Here is a 20,168-nt window from a genome sequence, read left to right as displayed (position 1 = left end):
CAGCAGCTCCGTGCCTGGTGGGCACGGCGTGGGTCTCAGGTAAAGAAAGGAACACGGGTTTCTTGTGGCACTTGCCGTCAGCCCTGTAGTGCACCTGCATTGGAGCTGCTCACCCACGGCAAGGTAAGGCTGGGCGGCCGCTCCATGCTCACGAACCCACCCTGGCAGTGACGGCAGAAGTTCCTTTGGCCCCCATTCCTCTCATGCTCACTTTGGTGGAGGGCACGCGAAGACTTGTCCACGCCCCTTACGGAGTCCAGTCTTCACAAAGGCCCTGGGTGGTCGGCATCATTCCTCGGCTGCTGCTGCTGAAGCTGGTACGAGGAGAGGAAGCAGCCTGCCCAGGCTACTGGTTTGTAAAGTGGTAGAACCTTAATCTGGATCTAAAGTCCTGACACCCATGCCCCCCACCCCCGGCCCCCTGCTGAGCTGAGGATCCACTGAATCTTAGATGTTTATCGGGCACTTCTTTCCTGTGAGGCAGTCTGCTAAGCATGGGGGCACAGCAATGACCTCAACAGGCACAATCTCTGCTGTCGTGGGGGCTGGGAGGGGACACACACAGCTAAGGGCTGAAGGGACAAAAAGCAGCTCTCAGGAGGCAGGAGGTGGAGGAGTCCTGGGCAGGGGGCAGGTGTGACAGGCAATCCCAGGGGAGTGAGGGCCAGACAGGTGAGTGGAAAGGGGTCGACCCTCCACCCAGCTTACTCCCCAGCCTGAAGGCAGCGTTTATCTGGAAATGATTTTATTCCATATATCCCTGTTTCCCTAAGGGTAGCCTGGAGAGTGTAGGTTCCAGGGAATATCGTTAAGATGTTTGGAGAAAACAGGATCTTGTGTTCAAATTAACCTGGGAAAATGCTGGATTCAAGTTTTCTTTCTTTTTTTTTTTTTTTGAGACGGAGTTTCACTGTGTCACCCAGGCTGGAGTGCAGTGGTGCAATCTTGACTCACTGCAACCTCTGCCTCCTGGGTTCAAGCAATTCTGTCTCAGCCTCCCAAGTAGCTGGGATTACAGGCACCCGCCACCACACCCGGCCATTTTTGTTTTTTTAGTAGAGTTGGGGTTTCACCATATTGGTCAGGCTCGTCTTGAACTCCTGACCTCAAGTAGTCCACCCATCTCGGCCTCCCAAAATGCAGGGATTACAGGGGTGAGCCACTGTGCCCTGCCGAATTGAAGTTTTCTCATACACAGAACAGTACTTGGCAGGTGGAAGGTGCTGAGCCAAGATTTAGTTGACTGGATGAATTATAAAACTAGCCCCCCACACCCACCCGGCCCAGAGCTTTTCACTATGATTCTGTATACCGGGTGGGGCTAGGGGCCAGGGCAGGGGTAGGTGATAACATGCCGCATTTTCTGAACTTGTTCTGTCAGAAAACCTTCTATTTATAGAGCATCTTGGGCTGGTGTACTCCAGGCCATCCTTAGAGAAGTGCATGCATGTGAATTGTGTGTCTCTCTGCATGTATGGATGCATGTCTGTCTGTGTGGATGGTGCATCTCTATCTTTGTGCATATGTATGAATGTGTGCATGTGGGTATGTGTGTGTCTGTGGTACACATCCACCCATCCTTCCCCTCATATCTACCACTCAAAGAGGCTGTGGATGGGGACGGAGTTGCCTCTGGCACCACTGATTTTGCCTCCTCTCCTGCCTTGATGGACAAGTCTATCCAGAAATTCCCTATCTTCTGGCGCCGGTCTTTCAGCACCACGGACAGAGATTCCCCCCACCAGCCCCACCCTCACCCCCACCCCCACAGCTGAGTCTGGGATGATGGCGCTCAGTTTAATCCATACACATTCCCTTTTAACGCCTCCCGATCACTTCGAAGAGGGTATTGTTCCCATTTTACAGATAAGGGAACAGAGGCTTTGGGGAGGTTAAATAGTCCTCCAGGCTCTCACAGCTGATAAGTAGCAGAGCTTAATAGTCAGAATCTAATGCCAACACTTAGATCCAGTCTATCTGTACCTTATGGGATGCTTGTGAAATGGGGTGGCCACTAGCCATGACAGCAAGTAGACTGTGGACGGACAGCCTCATTCAGGCTGGTGGGGACTCTGGCAGGGGGATTTGGATCAGCAATTGATGTTTGGTCACAAATAAGATTTTTTTTTTTTTTTTAAAAGTAATGGATACTTTGAGGAAGAGATTACTTAACAAATCTCAACTCCCAGATTCCTCATTCCTCTCCCTGCATTATCCCTTGAAATACTCAGTGAATCTACAAGTGGGTTTAAAACATAAATTTATCAGGCTGGGCGCGGTGGCTCATGCCTGTAATCCCAGCACTTTGGGAGGCCGATGCAGGCAGATCCCTAAGGTTGGGAATTCGAGACCAGCCTGACCAACATGGAGAAACCCCGTCTCTAATAAAAATACAAAAAATTAGCTGGGTATGGTGGTACATGCCTGTAATCCCATCCACTTGGGAGGCTGAGGCAGGAGAATCACTTGAACCTGGGAGGCAGAGGTTGCGGTGAGCTGAGATTGTATCATTGCGCCCCAGCCTGGGCAACAAAAGCAAAACTCCGTCTCAATAAATAAATAAATAAACAGAAACAAGTGTGCTCCAGCCTGGGCAACAAGAGCAAAACTCTGTCTCAATAAATAAATAAAACAAATTTATCAAATGAAAGCATTCCTTGCATATTATTCTGCCCCTTGCATATGTATCTCTATCATCATGTATCATGTATATGTCTACCGACTATACATCTATCTACATATATTATCACTTATATACCAATCCATTGTCTTCTATTATTCCATCTATGCATCAATTATCTATATCTGTCATCTATATGTAGCTATCATTTATGTTCAGTCATCTATCATCTATTATCATTACACCATCCATGTCTCTATCATCTATAATCTATATCATATATGTATATCATTATCTACTTACATAGATATGTATCCATTTATCATCTACCTCCATAGTACATATCTGTATCTTCCTATCTTCACCATCTATTATCTCTCAATAATCTATTTGTGTACTATATCTGTTATCTGTCATCTATCTTTAGCTATCTATGTATCTATGTATCTATCAACTATACCTATTCTAATATCTAATAGATATATATAGAATATATATAGAATATACCTATTCTATATCTACCTATGACTGTTCCAGAGAGCCCTATCTACATTTCTTATTTTAAAAAACACTTTCAAAGCGTTCCTTTGTGCAGACACAGTGTTTAATTCCTGACTGACGTGCAGTCTGCCTGTTTCTAGTCTTCTGCTACTGTAGCAATGCAGCAGGAAGAATCCGATGAAATCTGACCCACACCCTGTGCTGCTTGTCCTGACAGGAACTGCAGGATGAAGGGGAATGTGCGTTTGGATCCCAACAGATCCGGCTGTATCACCCTCCCCAGAGGTCAGACGCTTATCATGTCCCCAAGAATGTAGGAAGTGACTGTCTCCTATCTACTCTCCACAGTGAGGGCTTGGATATGGCTGATAGCTGGGACTCTGGGGAGCAAGGTGACGGTTTAATGTGCACCACTGTGTGCTGGGTGCTTCATTAATACCTTGTTTAGACCGGGCACGGTGGCTCACGCCTGTAATACCAGCACTTTGGGAGGCCAAGGCGGGCAGATCACCTGAGGTCAGGAGTTTGAGACCAGCCTGGCCAATATGACGAAACCCCGTCTCTACTACAAATATGAAAATTAGCTGGGCGTGGGGGTGGGCACCTGTAATCCCAGCTACTGGGGAAGCTGAGGCAGGAAACTGCTTGAATCCGGGAGGCACAGGTTGCAGTGATTCGAGATAGCGCCACTGTGCTCCAGCCTGGGCAAAAGAGTGAGACTCCATCTCAAAAACAAAACAAAACGAAACAAAACAACCTCGTTTAACCCTCCACTCTACAGACGGGAAAGGAGGCTCAGAGGGAAGGGACTTATCCAGGACTTAAAACAAGACACAGTAAAGCTGATTTCAGCCGCCTGGCTTTGCCCACACTGTTTAGACATGGCTGGATGTCGCTGGTCACAGAGAAGCAAGCCGGCTCAGAGAGAAGTGAAGCCACTCACTTTAGATCACACGCTCAGTAAATGAGGAACCCGATACAAACTCAGGACAGTCGGACCCCACCGCCGAGCTGCTTTGACACTGTAGCCGCCTGGCAGAGTTGCCCTTGACCAGTCGTCCGCTCCAGGCACTGGGGATGCAGCGGGGCAGACACGCTAGTCCCTGCCCTCGGGGATACAGACTGCGGCCTTCAGAGCAGGAAGTGAGCTGGGTGGAGGGTCCCCTTCCTCTCGCCCACGTCTGTCTGGATCTCACTCCCCTGGGACCCACCTCCCACACAGCTGCCTGTCACACCTGCCCCTGCCCAGGATTTCCTCCATGTCTCACCCCCAGGGGTCTCTTTTTGTCTCTTCAGCCCTCATTTGTGTGTGTCCCCTCCCAGCCACTCCCACTCCCCGTGAGGGCAGAGATTGTGCCTGTCGAGGTCACCGCCGTGCCCCTTTGCTTAGCACAGCCACTGGCAGGGAGTGCGTGCCCGATAAACACGGGCGAGTAAGTGGACGGAGAAGCTGAGCCGCGAGGGAAGAGGGGAACTTCCAAGGGCAGTTCAGGAAGCGCGGTCTAGGCGGGGCCACGGCAGGGGAGAGGCCCCCGTGGGGCGGGGCGCAAGGAGCACTTGTTCACATGCACCAATAGCCACAAACGCAAAGCGCCCCAGCTGGAAGAAAATTGAGTGGGAAGGAGGCGGTTAGGGTAGGAAAGCGGGATGTGGCGCCCCCTAGTGACCGTGTCACATCTGTGGTCATGATCAGCACTGTTAGACCCAAGCCCCTCGCTCAGCCGCTCGCAGTGACCATTCCACACTGCGGTGATCATAATGAGCACTGTTAGACGCAAGCCCCTCGAGCTCAGCTCTCTCCCTAGTGACCATTCCACACTGCGGTGATCATAATGAGCACTGTTAGACCCAAGCCCCTCGAGCTCAGCCTCTCCCTAGTGACCATGTCATATCTGTGGTCATGATCAGTACTGTTAGACACAAGCCCCTCGAGCTCAGCTCTCTCCCTAGTGACCATTCCACACCGCTGTGGTCATCAGCATTGTTAGACACAAGCCCCTCGAGCTCAGCCGCTCCCTAGTGACCAGGCCACACTGTTGTGGTCATCAGCATTGTTAGACACAAGCCCCTTGAGCTCAGCCGCTCCCTAGTGACCAGGCCACACCTCTGTGGTCATGATCAGCATTGTTGGATCCAAGCCCTTCGAGCTCAGCAGTTTCAGACCAGGCTCCGGAATATCCCTGCTGACACAGGGAGGAGAGGAGAGGTAGCTGCGCAGCCTAACCACTGGCCTCTGGTTTGAAAACTCATTTCTCTTTGCTAAACCCCATTTTCTCATTTGTAAAATGAAGAGCCTGGAATGAGTGTTTCAACTAAAGCCAAAAGAGGGAGTTGTGCCCAAAGCATCCAGTTCTGTGCATGGGGTGGATTCGGGGTTACAAGTGCATCCCACGGGGCTGGAGAGAGCACCAGGCTAATAAGGGAGCCAGCATAAGATGGCAGAGTGGGGAAACCAGAACACTGTAGCCCAGGAGAAAGGAGCTCCGTTTCCAGCTTACACTGACGGTGGTCACTGATAAGAAGTCAGACCTAACGATGCCAGAGCTTTAATTTTTTTTTTTTTTTTTTTTTTGGAGACAGAGTCTTGCTCTGTTGTCCAGGCTGGAGTGCAGTGGCGTGATCTCGGTTCACTGCAAGCTCCGCCTCCCGGGTTCACGCGATTCTCCTGCCTCAGCCTCCCGAATAGCTGGGACTACAGGTGCCTGCCACCATGCCCGGCTAATTTTTTGTATTTTTAGAGACAGGGTTTCACCGTGTTAGCCAGGATGGTCTTGATCTCTTGACCTCATGATCTGCCCACCTCGGCCTCTCAAAGTGCTGGGATTATAGGCGTGAACCACCGCGCCTGGCCTTCATTTTTTATTCATTTTTTCTTGAGGCAGAGTCTCGCTCTGTCACCCACACTACAGTGCAGTGGCACGATCTCGGCTCACTGCAACCTCCGCCTCCCAGGTTCAAGTGATTCCTGTGCCTCAGCCTCCTGAGTAGCTGGGACCACATATGTGCACCACCATCCCTGGCTAATTTTTATTTTTCTTGGAGATGGAGTTTTACCATGTTGGCCAGGCTGGTCTCAAAACTCTTAGCTTCAAGTGATCCGCCCCCCCTGTCAGTCTCCCTAAGTGCTGGGATTATAGGCATGGACCACCACACCTGGCCTGATTTTTTTTTTTTTTAATAGAGAAGCTGTTAGTAACATGTAACATCATAATTATTAGACTTTCTTCCTTAATATCTCCATGATTCAAGCCAGCAACAGTATGTTGAAAGAAAAACAGTGGAATACCTCCATGAGAACCAAATAAAACATATTGCTGTAGACCAAGCTCGTCCAACCCACCTTATTTTGTTGTTGCTCTGTTTTAGGCCTTTAGCAGCCGGAAGCCATGGATTTTAGTTTCTGTCTCTAGTGATAAGTGGAAAAGAGGGATGAGGAAGGGTCTTTACTGGTCCAACCACAAACAAACTGAGAACCCATGACTGTAGTCTGTACCTTGGACACCCCTGCTTAGTCTGTTTAGGCTGCTCTAAGAGAATACATAATGTGGGTGTCTTAAACCACAGACACTCATTTCTCACAGTTCTGGAGGCTGGAAGTCCAAGATCAGGGTGCTGGCATGTCTGGTGAGGGCTGCTTCCCAGCGTGCGGACGGCGGCCTTCTCCCTATGTCCTCCTGGGAAGGAAAATGGGAAAATTGGGCAGAGAGAGAAGGAACGTCTCTCACATGTTTCCTCTCTGATAAAAGAAAAACTTCAGCCAAATTAAATTTAAAGGAGTTTAATGGAGCAATGAATGATTCGCGAATCACGCAGCCCCCAGAATCACAGCTGATTCACAGAGACTCCAGCACAACCATGTGGTGCAAGATCTGTAGACATAAAAAGGGGAAATGATGTACAGAAATCGGAGGTGAGGTACAGAACAGCTGGATTGGTAAACAGCTTGGCATTTGCCGTAATTTAAATTTTTATTTTTGAGATGGAGTTTCTTTCACCCAGGCTGGAGTGCAGTGGCACGATCTTGGCTCACTGCAACCTCTGCCTCCCGGGTTCAAGCGATTCTCCTGCCTCAGCCTCCCGAGTCACTGGGATTACAGGTGCCCGCCACCACGCCTGGCTAATTTTTTGTATTTTTAGTAGAGATGGGGTTTTACCATGTTGACCAGTCTGGTCTTGAACTCCTGATCTTGGGTGATCCACCCACCTCGGCCTCCTAAAGTGTTAGGATTACCGGTGTGAGCCACTGCGTTTGGCCTGATTTTTGTATTTTTAGTAGAGATGGGGTTTTGCCATGTTGGCCAGGCTGGTCTCGAACTTCTGATGTCAGGTGATCTGCCCGCCTTGGCCTCCCAAAGGGCTGGGATCACAGGCATGAGCCGCTACACCCAGCCTGTCACCTGCGTTTGAACAAGCCCTCAACCACTCTTTCCCATGTGGTCCGTCACATCGCCTGCCTGGCATTTGAGTTTGTGACCCCCATCCCCAAGTGTGTGTCAGGATAGGACCGGTTATGCTGCAAGCAAACAGCCCCCACGTCAGGGGCTCACAACACTCAACGTTTTGTTTGTGTTCCGTGCCTGCCGTGGATTGTGGGGAGCTCTGCTCCACGTTGTCAACTCTCTGGGACTCACCATTTGCCGTGGACAGGCAGAGGGACTTGGCAAATCGTGTTCTGCTCTTGAAGTCTCCAGCCAGAAGTGACACACGCTTCTTCTGCTCACAGTTCATCCCCCACAGCAAGGCACGTGGCCATTCCCAGCTTTCAGGGAGCCGGGAAATAAGTCCTATTTTGTGTCTGGGAGGGAAAATGGGAAAATTGGGCAAAGGATTACAATGATGCTGGGTATAATCCAACATGCTGGTTCTCAGAAACCAAGCGAGCCTCAATGGTGCATCTCACCTGAGTCTATATTCTCAGTGTTCTCTGTCCTGTGGTCTCAGTGACAGGTCCTGTTCCTTTTACCTAGGGGCAAGCCCCAGCCCAGCTGGTTCCACCAATGCCAGAACTGGCCTGGATGCTTCTCCACTTCAGCCCTGAGCCTGGGCTGAAGCTGCTGAGGCTCTGCATCCCTCTGGCCTCCTTCCTCTGGATGAGGGAGTAAAGATGATTGCTCACAGTTGGATCTAGGGTGTCAGCCCTCTGGGAGCTGCAGATGCTAGGGTGTCAGCCCTCTGGGAGCTGCAGATGCACTGTCATTCCTGGTGGGACGAAACACTGCCCAGACCACGTCTGGTTCTGTGGCTGCATCTACCTGCCTCTCCTTAGCTGCATTCGCCACTGTGACTGGTGCAATATAGAAATGCTCACTGCAACTGGGCAAGGTCAATATTCTTATTCTGGACCTTCCTTAGGGCTGGTAGGGAAGTGCTGGTCTCTGTCAGCTCTCTGCTGTCACCACCTGGATTCTTGATAACTGCAGTGTCTGTGAAATCACGAAAAGTCGTGGTCCTGGATAAAGGATGGTAAAGTGTATTATATAACGTGCCATGTAAAGGCATGGGTTTGTGTTAGATAGACAGTGTTTTTGTTCATCTGGTAAAAGTCACATAACAAAATCAACCCATTTTAAAGTGCACAATTCAGTAGCATTTGGTACATTTACAGTGTTGTAGAACCACCATTTCTGTCTAGTTCCAAAACATTTTTGTCATCTGAAAAGGAGACCTTGTACCCATTAGATAGTCACTCCCCACTCCCACCTTTGCCTCAGTCACAAGCTGATTTGAGACAGGCCTCGTTTTGCATCGAGGGTAGTGATTGCTTCAGCACTCCACACAGGAGGAGCTTAGGCCCAGCATTCTGCATGGTGAGTGGAGCCTGGGGCTTGTCTTGAAGCTGGACTTGCTTGTATAGCAAGTGCTTTTTCTTTATGTGTGTGTGTGTTTAGGTTATTTGGGAAAGGATGGCTCATGAAGAGTATATGGTGGTGGTAGGGGAAAAATTTTAGGGTCCTGGTCAGCAACATACTAGTCTTACCATCCTGTTCAAGAGACCAACCTCTCTGAGCTCCAGCTTTTTCATCCTTTAAAGATGGTAAATGATGTTTATCTCACATATTTACTTTGAAGATTGAAGGAGATAAGTTCTGCAAAGAACTGAGCAAAGGCTGGGTGTAGTGGCTCACGCCTGTAATTCCAGCACTTTGGGAGGTCAAGGCAGGCAGATCACCTGAGGTCAGGAGTTCAAGACCAGCCTGGCCAACACAGCAAAACGCTGTCTTTACTAAAAATACAAAAGTTAGCCAGGCGTGGTGGCGTGCACCTGTAATCACAGCTACTCAGGAGGCTGAGGCAGGAGAATCGCTTGAACCTGGGAGGCGGAGGTTGCAGTGAGCCAAGATGGTGCCACTGTACTCCAGCCTGGGCAACAGAGCAAGACTGTCTCAAACATACACACCCCAAGCCAAAGAACTGAGCCAAGTGACTGTCAAATAGAGGTAACTGATAGATGGGCCTGGTTCTTCTTCCTCATCATCAACAAAGCCTGAAGCTTGACAACTCATTCTGGGGGCTTAACCATAGTAAGTCACTTTTGACTCCCAACTAGGGTTAGGAACCCAAAAAGCATTCATGATATTTGGTTGCTGCTGTAGCTTAGATGACAGGCAATCTGCCAGTGTGGAAAATGCATTAGGGTTCTTCAGAGAAGCCGAACCAATATTCTGTATGTGCGCGTGTAGGCACGTGCTGCATGACATTCCAAACAATGGCCTGCATGGACCATGATGGTCTCATAAGATTATGCTGCTGAAAAATGTCTTCGACCTGGTGCCGTCATAGGCCTTGTAACATCACAGCGCAGTGCACAACTCACATGTGTGTGGTGATGCTGTAAACAGGCCAACTGTGCTGCCAGTTGTATAAAAGTCTAGCACATACCAGCCTGGCCAACATAGTGAAACCCTGTCTCTACTAAAAATACAAAAATTAGCTGGGCATGGTGGCTCACACCTGGAATCCCAGCATTTTGGGAGGCTGAGGCAGGCAGATCACCTGAGGTCAGGAGTTCGAGACCAGCCTGACCAACATGGTGAAACCCCATCTCTACTAAAGATACAAAAATTAGCTGGGCGTGGTGGCACGCGCCTGTAATCCCAGCTACTCAGGAGGCTGAGGCAGGAGGATTGCTTGAACCCAGAAGGCAGAGGCTGCAGTGAGCTGAGATCCTGTCACTGCACTCCAGCCTGGGAGACAGAGCGAGATTGTCTCAACAACAACAACAACAAAAAATTAGCCACGCATGGTGGTGCACACCTGTAGTCTCAGCTATTCTGCTCGGGAGGCTGAGGCAGGAGAATCGCTTCAACCTGGAAGGCAGAGGTTGCAGTGAGCCAAGATCATGCCATTGCACATATAATTATGTACAGCACATAGTACTTGATAATCGTAATAAATGACTATGTTACTGGTTCATGTATTTACTATGCTTTTTTTTTTTTGAGATGGAGTCTTGCCATGTCACCCAGGCTGGAATGCAGTGGCGTAATCTTGGCTCACCGCAGCCTCCACGTCTCAGGTTCAAGCGATCCCCCAACCTCAGTCTCCTGAGTAGCTGGGACCACAGGCGCATACCACCACACCTGGCTAATTTTTTTTGTATTTTTGGTAGAGACAGGTCTCACTATGTTGCCCAGGCTAGTCTTGAGCTCCTGAGCTCAAGTTATCTGCCTGCCTCAGCCTCCCAAAGTGCTGGGATTATAATTGTCAGCCACGGCACCTGGGTATACCATAATTTTTAAACGTTATTTTAGAGTGTACTCCTCCTTACAAAAAAAACAAAAAAGATTGTAGAGCAGCTTCAGGCAGGTCCTTCTGGAGGAACCCAGAACCACTGTCGTCATAGAAGACAGCCCCATGTATGTCACTGCCCCTGAAGACCTTCTAGGGGGACAAGATACAGAGTTAGAAAAGAAGGATCTTGATGATCCTGACTCTGCAGGCTAGACTAATGTGTGTGTGTCTTTCTTAATCAAAAATTAAAATGTTAAAAAAATTAGGAAAAACATTATAGAATAAGGATATACAGCAAGAAAATCTTTCTATACAGTTGCACAACGTACGTGTGTGCGTGTGCGTGTGTGTGTGTGTGTGTGTTTAGAGACAGTCTGGCTCTCTTGTCCAGGCTGGAGAGCATGGTATGAACATAGCTCACTGCAGTCTTGAACTACTGGGCTTAAGTGATCCTCCCACCTCAGCCTCCCAAGTAGCTGGGACTATAGGCATGTGCCACCATGCCTGGCTAATTAAAAAATAATTATTTCCTGTAGAGGTGGGGTCTATGTTATACAGGCTGGTCTTGAACTCCTGGGGGGGATCCTCTTGCCTCAGTCTCTCCAAGTGCTGAGATTACAGGTGTAAGCCATCATGTCTGATCTATGTTTGTGTTTTAAGCTAAGTGTTATTACAAGAGTCAAAAAATTAAAAAAAAAATTAAAAGTTAGCTGGGCACAGTGGCTTATACCTCTAATCCCAGCACTTTGGGAGGCCGAGGCAGATGGATCACCTGAGGTGAGGAGTTCAAGACCAGTCTGGCCAACATGGTGAAACCCCCATCTCTACTAAAAATACAAGAATTAGTTGGGCATGGTGGCAGACACCTGTAGTCCCAGCTACTCGGGAGGCTGAGGCAGGAGAATCGCTTGAACGCAGGAGGCAGAGGTTGCAGTGAGCCGAGATCACGCCATTGCACTCCAGCCTGGGCAAAAGAGTGAGACTTTGTCTCAAAAATAAATAAATAAATGTTTATAAAGTAAAAATGTTACAGTAAACTAAGGTTAATTTATTCTTGAAGAAAGAAAAATATTTTATAAATTATAGTAGCCTAAGTGTGCAGTGTTTATAAAGTCTACAGTAGCGTAGAGTAACGTCCCAGGCTTCACATTCACCCACCACTCACACACCGACTCACCCAGAGCAGCTTCCACGTCTGCAAACTTCATTCATGGTAAGTGCCCCATATAGGTATACCATCTTCAAATATTTTCTTCGGTATTTTGTTGTAACTTTTCTACGTTTAAATACACAAATACTTAGTGTTGTGTTACCATTGCCTACAGTATTCACTACAGTAACATGTTGTCCAGGTTTGTAGCCTAAAAACAATAGGCTCTAAGAGCAAATAGGCTCCAGCCTGTGCAATACAGGGAGAGCCCATCTTTACAGAAAATAAGTATTATTTTTTGAGACAGAGTCTGGCTCACGCCTGTAATCCCAGCACTTTGGGAGGCCGAGGTGGGCGGATCACAAAGTCAGGAGATTGAGACTATCCTGGCCAACACAGTGAAACCCCATCTCTACTAAAAATACAAAAATTAGCCGGGCGTGGTGGCGGGCGCCTGTAGTCCCAGCTACTCGGGAGGCTGAGGCAGGAGAATGGCGTGAACCCGGGAGGCGGAGCTTGCAGTGAGCAGAGATCGTGCCACTGCACTCCAGCCTGGGCGACACAGCAAGATGCTGTCTCTAAATAAATAAATAAATAAAACGGAGTCTCGCTCTGTCACCCAGGCTGGAGTGCAGTGGTGTGATCTCAGCTCACTGCAATCTCCGCCTCCCAGGTTCCAGCAATTCTCCTCCCTCAGCTTTTGAAGTAGCTGGGACTACAGGCGTGCGCCACCATGCCCAGCTGCTTTTTGTATTTATAGTAGAGACGGGGTTTTCTGCATGTTGGCCAGGCTGGTCTCGAACTCCTGACCTCGTGATCCACCTGCCTCGGCCTCCCAAAGTGCTGGGATTACAGGCATAAGCCACCACACCTGGCCTAGGAAATAATTATTTTTTAATTAGCTGGGCATGGTGGCACATGCCTGTAGTCCCGTCCCAACTGCTTGGGAGGCTGAGGTGGGAGGATGGCTTGAGCCCCGTAGTTCAAGGCTGCAGTGAGCTGTGATTATGCCACTGCTCTCCATATAGCCTAGGTGTATGGTAGGCTGTATTATCTAGTTTTGTGTAAATACACTCGATATTTGCACACGACTGATGATGCAGTTCTCAGAACAGAGAGAGAGGTTTATTATGAGAATTGGCTCACATGATTGTGGAGGCTGAGGAGTCTCACAAGCTACCATCTGCAGGCTGGAGAAACAGGAATGCCTGTGGGGTGGTTCCAGTCCGTGTCCAAAGGCCTGAGAACCAGAGGAGCCAAGGGTGCAAATCCCAGTTCCAGGGCAGGAGGAGATAGGTGTCCTCACTCCAACAGGCAGGCAGGGAGCAAACAAGGTAAATGACTCCCTCCTCTACACCTTTTTGTTCTATTCAGACTCTCATGAGATGAGTCCACTCACAGAAGGGAGGGCAATCTGCATGACTAAGTCCACGAATTCAAACACTAACCTCAACTAGAAACACCCTCCAAGACACACCCAGAAACAATGCTTAATCTGGGAACCCCGTGGCTCAGGCATGTTGACATATAAAACCTACTACCACAGACAAGCAGGTCCAACATGGCGAGTTCGGCAAGAGGATGGGCTAGGGCCTTCATCTGAGTGGTCCTGTGTACCCTCAACTGTTCAAGCTGCCAGGAGGCCCCTTTCCAGGATTGCACCACTGATCCCTGGTGCCCAGCTCATAACCCTTACAGAAATGCAGGTAACAGAGGAACAAACAGGGAACACAGACAAGCCGGTCTGCAAGATTCTCATCTCCAGCAGGGGTCAGCAAAACGCCCCAAAGGCCAAATGGAGCCAGCTGCCTCTTTCTGCAAATAAAATTTCATGAGAACACAGCCACACCCATTTGCTTTTGTGTTTTCTTCAAAATGTTTCCATTTTTTAATTTAAAAAATTCAAAATGGACAAAAATTATATATATTTATGGTGTGCAATCTGCTGTTTTGAAATATGTTTACAGCCAGGTGTGGTGGCTCACGCCTGTAATCCTAGCACTTTGGGAGGCCGAGGCAGATGGATCACCTGAGGTCAGGAGTTCCAGACCAGCCTGGCCAACATGGTGAAAACTCATCTCTCCTAATACAAAAATTAGCTGGGCGTGGTGGTGGGCACCTGTAATCCCAGCTACTTGGGAGGCTAAGGCAGGAGAATTGCTTGAACCTGGGTGGCAGAGTTGCAGTGAGCCAAGATGCTGCCACTGCACTCCAGCCTGGGTGACAGAGCAAGACTCCATAAAAAAAAAAGTATACATTATGGAATGGCTAAATTGAGCTGATTAACTTGTACGTTACCTTACACACTTATTTTTTTGTGGTAAGAACACTTAATATCAGGGCTGGGTGCGGTGGCTTGTGCCTGTAATCCCTGCACTTTGGGAGGCCGAGGCAGGAGGATCCCTTGAGCTCAATTCAAGACCAGCCTGGGCAAACATAGGGAGAGACCCTGTCTCAACAAAACAAAACAAAACAAAAACACTTAACATCTACTCACTTAGCAAGTTTCAAGTACGTGATATTTTGCTGTTAACTAGAGTCACCATATTGTACAATAATAGGTCTCCTGAACTTACTCTTCCTGTAACATCAACATTTATATCCTTTGACCAACACCTCCCTAGACTCCACCTCGCCATCACTTTCAGGCTCTGGTAACCAACATTCTGCTCTCTGCTTCTGTGAGTTTGACTTTAGATTCCATATATAACTGAGATCGTACAATACAGATGCTCTTCAATTTACGACAGGGCTACGTCCTGATAAACCCACTATAAGTTGAAAACACAGGTTGAAATGCTTTTTAATTTTTGAGACAGTGTCTCACTCTGTCACCCTGACTGGAGTGCAGTGGTGCAATCATGACTCACTGCAGCCTCGGTCTCCTGGGTTCAGACCATCCTCCTGCCTCAGCCTCCTGAGTAGCTGGGACTACAGTTGTGCACCATGTCTGGCTAATTAAAAAAAATTTTTTTTTTTTTTTTTAGAGATGGGGTCTATGTTGCCCAGTCTAGGGAAATGCATTTAATATATTTAACACACAGAAGGTCATAGCTTAGCCTAGCCTACCTTACACCTGCTCCTAATGCTTATATTATCCTCCAGTTGGGTAAAATCATCCAACACAAAGTCCATTTTATAATGAAGTGTTGACTATTTCATGTGATTGATGGCATACTGAAAGTGAAAGATAGAATGGTTCTGTGGGTATTCGAAGTACAGTTGTTACTGAATGAATGTCACTTTCATACCGTTGTAAGTAATGTCAAATCCATCACAAGTCAGGGACCATCTGTATCTTCCTGTGCCTGGCTCATTTTATTTAATGTAATATCCTCCAGGTTCATCCATGTTGCAAGTGACAAAATTTTCTTTGTATTTTCTATGCCTGCTTTTACCCTGTATCAGCAGAGCTGAGCAGTTACAACAGACTAAATGGTCCCCAAAGCCTAAAATATTTACTGTTTGGCTGTTTTTTGGAGACAGGATCTCACTCTGTTGCTCTGGCTGGAGTGCAGTGGTGCAATCATGGCTCACCGCAGCCTTGACCTCCTGGGGTCAAGTGATTTTTGCACCTCAGCCTCCTGAGTAGCTGGGACCACAGGCGTGCACTACCACGCCTGGCTATTTTTTTTTCAAGTTTATTTTTTGTAGAGACAGAGTCTCACTACATTTCCCAGGCTGGTCTTGAACTCCTGGGCTCAAGTGATGCTCCTGCCTTGGCCTCCCAAAGTGCTGAGATTGTAGGCATGAACCACCATACCTGGCTTATTTGGCCTTTTACAGAAAAAATTGCCAACCCCTGATTTATGGTCTTAGTCAGGACTTGTCTCGGCTCTTCTCCAGAGTTTCCTTCTCTTTTCTGTCTCCATCAAACAGCGTCCTCACCCTCCAGCCCGTATTCTCTCTGACCAACACTTGTGGTACACTCAGAGCTTCCTTTTTGCAGTTCTGGCTTTGAGAGTGTGATCCGAAGAGCACTTGCATCAGAATGGCTTAGGAAAGCTTTTTAAGATTCATATTCCCAGGCTTCACCTGGGTCCCACCATACCAGAATTGGCCATGGGGCTCAGGAACCTGAAGCTTGCTCTCTCCCCAGTTGAGACAGTCTCACTCTGTTGCCCAGGCTGGAGTACAGTGGCATGATCTTAGCTCACTGCAACCTCTGTCTCCTGGGTTCAAGTGATATTTGTGCCTCAGCTTCCCAAGCAGCTGGGATTACAGGCGCCTGCCACCATACCCAGCTAATTTTTTTGTTTTTAATACAGATGGGGTTTCACCACATTGGCCAGGCTGATCTTGAACTCCTGACCTCAAGTGATCCACCCACCTCAGCCTCCCAAATTGCTGGGATTATGGGCAGGAGCCACCACACCCTGTCAGGTTTCTACTAGATTTTCAGGCTAATAAAAACTTCACAAGCCCTGGATACTGTGCTGATAACACCCCCTGCATAAAGTACAACCCTGAGCTCTCTCCACTCCGCACACCACATCTTTCACTTTTGCTGTCTAATAAATTTCCAGCCTAATTTCCTGCCTTTTAACTGCCTTATTTCCTCAGGAATTCTGAATCAGATCTCGGATGAAGGCAACTATATTGGTTCATCATTTTTTGCTTTAAAAAAAATAATTTACAAACCATGTAATTCATCCATTTTAAGGTGTACAATTAAATGATGCTTTAGTATATTCACATAGTCATAAATCTATCACTCCAAAAGGAAACCCCATACCAGGAAGAGTCATTCATTCCTTGCTCCCCTCCCAGCCCTGGGCAAACTCTCATCTTTTGTCTCTGTGGATTTCCCTCTTCTGGTCATTTCACATCAACGGAATCATACAAGTGGCCTTTTGTATCTGGCTTCTTTACAGAGGATAATGTTTGTGAGGTTGATCCATGTCATAGCACGTATCGCTACTATATTCCTTTATTCCTTTTTTTTTTAATTGATATGGAGTCTTACTTTGTTGCGCAGGCTGGAGTGCAGTGGTACCATCTCGGCTGACTGCAATGTCCACCTCCCGGGTTCAAGTGATTCTCCTGTCTCAGCCTCCTGCGTACCTGGGATTACAAGTACACACTATTACCCTGGGCTAATTTTTGTATTTTTAGTAGAGACAGGGTTTCACTGTGTTGGCCAGGCTGGACTTGAACCCCTGACCTCAGGTGACCTGCCTGCTGCAGCCTCCCAAAGTGCTAGAAGTACAGGAATGAGCCACTGTACCCGTTTTTTTTTTTTTTTCCCTCCAAATGAGACAGGGTTTCACTCTCACCCAAGCTGGAGACCGCAGTGGTAAAATCTCGGTTCACTGCAGCCTTGATCTCCCAGGCTCAAGTGATCCTCCCACCTCAGCCTCCCAAGTAGCTGGGACTACAGGCGTGTACCACCTCACCTGGTTAATTTTTGGTATTTTTAGTAGAGATGGGGTTTCGCCATGTTGCACAGGCTGGTCTCAAACTCCTGGGTTCAAGTGAGCCTCCCAACTGAGCCTCCCTAAGTGCTGGGATTTTAGGCATGAACCACTGTACCCAGCCTGCATTCTTTTTTCATGGCTGAATAATATTTCATTGTGTGGACAGACCACATTTTGTTTACCCATTCATCTGTTGATAGACACGTGGGTTGTCTGCACCTTTTGGCTGTTGTGAACAAGGATACCTACTTCATCTCCTACCTTGGTCACAGGCGGCCTACAGGTCATTAGGCAGCTTAAAGACTGGCTGTTCTTCAAACGCTAGCTCCTGGTCCAGTCAGCTGCAATGGAGGCCAGCTGCTTGGGTCATTCATCCAGGGCCCCGGCTCAGTATAGTGACTCACAATCATCTTGAAATTCTTAATTTTTGAACAAAGCACCCACATTTTTATTTCACACCTGGGCCTCCAGATAATCTTGGTTGATTCCATTTTGACATTGGGGAATAAAGCTAAAGAATAAACCTACATTCTTGGGTGTCTGCTAAGCAGCTGTCACCTCCAATAGAACCAAAAAGTGGCTGATACCTTCTGAGCACGGCTGACACGGATTTCCTGTGAACCAGTCGCGTCCAGCGAGGGGAAGGGGAGGCCGCTATGTGTGCTGGTGAGGGAGGGCTCCCTGCTGCACGTGGACCAGCGGGTCTCAGGCTGGTGCCCCGGGTAACATCTGGCTGTGTCTGAAGACTTTCTTGATTGTCACAACTGCGGGAGGGAAGGCACCTGGCAGGTAAAAGCAGGGACGTCACTGAACACCCTACAGCCCACAGGCGGGACCCCGATGTGGAAGTGACCGGTCGCACTGTCAGCAGTGCCTACGGCGAGAAAATCCACAGTGGGGATGCGGGGATGCGGGGATGCGGGGATGCGGGGATGCGGGGATGCGGGGATGCGGGGATGCGGGGATGCGGGGAGGGGCCCGCCCTGCTCCCGGGAGGGTCTCAGGGAACATGACGCTCTGCTGCCACCCAGCGGGCATCAGGGGAAACTCAACCAGGGAGTTGGTGTCCCGCGGGGTTCACTGACCCTGAATTGCCTTCCCACGACACCGACTCAGGAAGCTTCTACTCAGTGATGTCAGGTGGACGTTCTGTGCCATGCAGCTCAAAGCATCAGAGTTTGTGCAGCTCCACACACACCCCAGCCACAGCGTGGCGGGCAGGTGGAGGTGAATTCTCTATCGTTTGACTCACGGGTGAGGAAAGGGTCCTTCCTCATAGAGATAAGAGCCCAGATCAGCAGGGAGACAGCGCCCCCACCTGTCCTACCCACGGTGTGATGCACCAGGCAGTGCGAGGCCTGGGACTCACCACGGTTGCCCTCCAGGACCGGGTCCGTTGCCTTCCTGATGCTCTTCCCTCCCCGTGGTACAAATGTTAAAAACAAAACAAAACAAAAAACTATGTAGGAAGGGGATGTTTTCATTGTATGTCATGTCCCGAACTTGACGAAAAAACAGCAGTGCAGAAAAAAGTTTTTCTCAGACCTCAAAGATAGCTAGTCTAGAAAAATAGAATAGTCCTAGTCTCTTGCGAACCTACCATTTTAGCTGTGAGAACACCTGCAATTCACGCATTTGTCCTCCATTAGGAGGTAATACATTTTAGGAGAACAGGGATCTTTGTCCTGCACCATCAGCCTGAGGGCAGCGGCCAGCACATAGGGTTATAGGGTTTCTGCAGACTCATCATTACTGCATCCTCCACTTTTGGAATTTAGAATGAGAAAAAAGAAGTTGGGTAGAAATCAAGGTATCATCCCTATTATTCAAAGCTCTGAGGCCAGGCTGGGTATGGTCGCTCACATGTGTAATCCCAGAACTTTGGGAGGATAAGGCGGGTGGATCACCTGAGGTCAGGAGTTCGAGACCAGCCTGGCCAACATGGAGAAACCCCATCGCTACTAAAAATACAAAAATTAGCCAAGCATGGTGGTGGGCGCCTGTAGTCCCAACTACTCAGAAGGCTGAGGCATGAGAATTGCTTGAACCCAGGAGGCAGAGGTTGCAGTGAGCCTAGATCGCACCATTGCACCCCAGCCTGGGTGGCAAGAGCAAAACTGTCTCAAAAAAAAAATAAATAAAATAAAAAATAAAAGAAAACCCTCCCCACCCCCCACACAGACTGAGGCAGGTGGCCTGTATCTGCAGCTTCCTAGCACTTCACCACAATCAGTATTCTGCCAACCCATCCCACCCTCAGCAAAGCTTGCTGCATGAACGAGGAAAGTGTGTACACATCTGGAGACAGGAGGCTTGTGAAGAGCACTTAGAAGGTCCAGTTCCTCCCACCTAGCTGTAGCACCTGGGCAACTCCCTCCTCTATCCTTGGAAATGGCCAAGAGGCTCAAGAGAAAAACTGCTTTTCCAACAGGCAGCAGTGAGTGGAACACAGCTTTCTGCCAGTGTGGAGTAGTGCATCAGATTCTAGGCGGTTTCATGATCCTCTTCCTGGTGTTCCCATCTTGCCAGATCCCCTTCCCTTGAGTGTGGGAGGGGCTTGTGACTTACTTCTATCCAAACAGAACGTGGCAGGGTTGATGGGATCTGACTTTTGTGATGCCATGAGATTGTAAGTCTGTCTTGCTGAGCAACTGTCTTACTGGCTTTGAAGATGCAATCTGCCATATGGAGAAGGCCAAGCAGAAAAGAGCTGGGGATGGCCTGGGGCTGACAGTCGAGAAACCAAGGC

At 48.6% G+C, this 20,168-nt stretch overlaps 1 long non-coding RNA gene across 1 annotated transcript; it reads right to left on the bottom strand.

Annotated features, from left to right (window-relative positions):
* Nucleotides 1–6,310: 6,310 nt before the first annotated feature.
* LOC129021236 (uncharacterized) lies at nucleotides 6,311–18,298 on the bottom strand. Its single transcript, XR_008495973.1, has 4 exons — nucleotides 18,007–18,298; nucleotides 8,022–8,570; nucleotides 7,753–7,916; nucleotides 6,311–6,990 (listed from the first exon to the last, which is right to left on the bottom strand). It is a non-coding gene; the product is annotated as an uncharacterized LOC129021236 (long non-coding RNA).
* Between the last annotated feature and the right edge of the window lie 1,870 nt (nucleotides 18,299–20,168).

The sequence above is a fragment of the Pongo pygmaeus genome, chromosome 20 (assembly GCF_028885625.2).
Source record: "Pongo pygmaeus isolate AG05252 chromosome 20, NHGRI_mPonPyg2-v2.0_pri, whole genome shotgun sequence".
In the NCBI taxonomy this organism is placed as follows: domain Eukaryota; kingdom Metazoa; phylum Chordata; class Mammalia; order Primates; family Hominidae; genus Pongo; species Pongo pygmaeus.
Note: the sequence above shows the minus strand (reverse complement) of the source record. Positions and strands in the feature narration are given on the sequence as shown.